The sequence below is a fragment of the Telmatherina bonti genome, assembly GCF_933228915.1.
Source record: "Telmatherina bonti genome assembly, chromosome: 16".
Lineage (NCBI taxonomy): Eukaryota > Metazoa > Chordata > Actinopteri > Atheriniformes > Telmatherinidae > Telmatherina > Telmatherina bonti.
The window spans coordinates 18,513,419-18,515,997 of NC_136614.1; positions in this window are offsets into that span (position 1 = coordinate 18,513,419).

The window sequence follows — 2,579 nt, forward strand, 5'->3', positions numbered from 1 at the left end:
TGACTGCATATAAAACCATGTAATCTGTAGTCCTTTAACAATTTGAGAAGTTTGGTCAAACTGAGCAAAGCCATGCAAGATGGTCTGTGGAAATTCATTTCAAAGTTTAAATGCCATTTATCTTGTAGAATAAAGGTAAACCCTTGAGGGGCAACAGCCTTAAATGAGGCAAAATGTTATTAGGCATTAGATTTTTGGTAATCACTTGGCCCTTCCTTTGGACAAGTGCTGTTTTGGATTTGGTGTTTGAAATTTGGAGCATTTTGGATTTTTTTTTTTTTTTTTTTTTTTTTTTTTTTTTTAAAACTACAACTTTAACAAGTTCAGACACAACACCACATTTAACCATGTGAAAGTGGTTCAGAAATGTCTGCAGCAGCAAAGCCAGCCTCATAACTCCTCTCAGCTTGTCTGTTGATGCTCTCTGCACTGTTAACCCTTCCTCCTCCCTTTTAACATCCTTTTCCTGTTTCTGTTTCATGTACTCTCGTCAGGTTCTGAGTTTATAAAAATGTTGTGGAAAAATACCTTTATGTGGCGGCTATAGCTCAGGAAGAGCAGTTGGCTTGCAAGTGGAAAGTTGAGATTAATTCCAGGCTTTCCCTGACTGTGCTGAAGTGTCTTTAGGCAAGACACTCAACCCCAAGTTGCCCCCTCTGATGTTCCTATCAGGCTATGAGTGTGTATGTAAGTTGCTTTGGGTAAAAGCATCTGCTAAATTACTGTAGAATGAAAATTATAGAACCAGAAAATGTCCTCAAACCTGACAAAGGAAAAACTTAAGTTAAACTGCTGTCCTTACATGGTCTGATGCATAAATGTCTCACTGTAAAGCATGATTCCACTGATGCATTTAGGACCAGCTACAGTGACAGGACCAAATCAGAAGCAGCATTTCCTGCATCACAAGCCTCAAGAATCTGATGCACCAGTGAATCTTGTGAAGTCTTATAAACCTTAGTAAGGACACACTATCTTAAAACTATTTCATTAAACATTTTTTTAAAAAATAAGGATGCTACAGTATAAAGGTTTTGCATAGCAGTACTGTAGGTAATATGTATGATCGTAAGTTTTAAATGGAAAAAAAATGTGCTTACACAGCATTAGTGAGAAGACCTTTCCGAGCCTGGATGTAAAAAGGGATTAATCTTCACTAAGTCAACTGCAGACAGAGTTACTGAGCAGACTGGTGCAACTGCTTTACAAAAAAAATATATTTTTTCTCAAAATAATTTTACAACTCCTGTTTCATCAGACCGCTTTATGTACAGGATTAGATCTGGGCAAATTAAGGGCATAATGTGTCCATGAGGTACAAAAGAAAACATTTTAGGAAACACAAAACAATCTCGTAATAGAAAAAGAAAACCCAGTAACCATTGTGCTTTATGAAATGCCGGTGTGTTTTATGACAATTACTCGGAGTCACTATACCTTTAAGTCTTATCTGCCTATTTAGAATATTTTTACCCAAATAATAACAACTTGGGATGTTCTTCAGAGATAAACATGTTATACTTGGGATAACATATTAAACTGCTCAGAGAGAGAAAGGTAAGAGGTAAGAAATTCCAGCAGGTGTAGACATAAACAGTTTTGTAGGAGGCACAGGTGTATATAAATTGTACAATTGTGTTGATCTCTTGTATTTCTCTGTTGGAGACACTTTATCCACTAGCAAGTTGCAATAAAGAAGCAAAAGACAAATGTGCTCTACACTCATCAAACATGCATGTCAAGATCCTTTACCTGTTTTAAATAAATCCAACTATTGGTACTCTGATGCATCTATTAGTATAATGATCAAAAACTGTGTAATTATTCCACTTTACAACTACCAATGATTTTCTATATGTGACTTCTCAACTTACACCCAATTTCATTTTAGTATCACATATGTCTACATAAAGGCAAGGCAAGAATTTGCAGTGAGGTCCTAAAAAACAAATCCATGAACCATATTCCTTGGATAATTGCTGTAAAACAGTAGAGACTTCCATTTTTTAAAGTTATTTGTCAGCTTTCATTCCTTAACATTAGCTTGTATGAAGATTTATCTTTCTTTTATTATGTCACAGATTCATCTAATATGGACCCTTCAGACTGAGAATTTAATTTTTTATTTAATCTTTAGCACTGGCCATATTTTGGGAAAAAAACACACCTAGAAGACATATCTAAACCAAATCAAAGATTTTTCTTAATAAAAGTAAGGTTCATTTTCATGTTTTTTGTGTTTCGAAACGTCTAGGTACTCAAAAACGTTGTGTCCATCACAATGAGTAAATTACAGCTAAGCATTTGGAGAGTATAGACCTCTGCCAAGCAGCTCATTCACAAGGCAGTGTTTCCACCATATGTTATGGTCCTACATTCATATTATATACACTTTTAGGTTCATTGATGATCAAAAAATACCAATACCATCTTAAATAATAATGATATTAATAATAGCCAAATATATAGCAATCTTGCTATAGTTATTCTTTTTCTTTTTTATTTCAACTGGAATAAAAACATTAATATATTTAGCATTTTGTATGCTGAATTGTATAGACAGTTTTAGTGTGAAAATG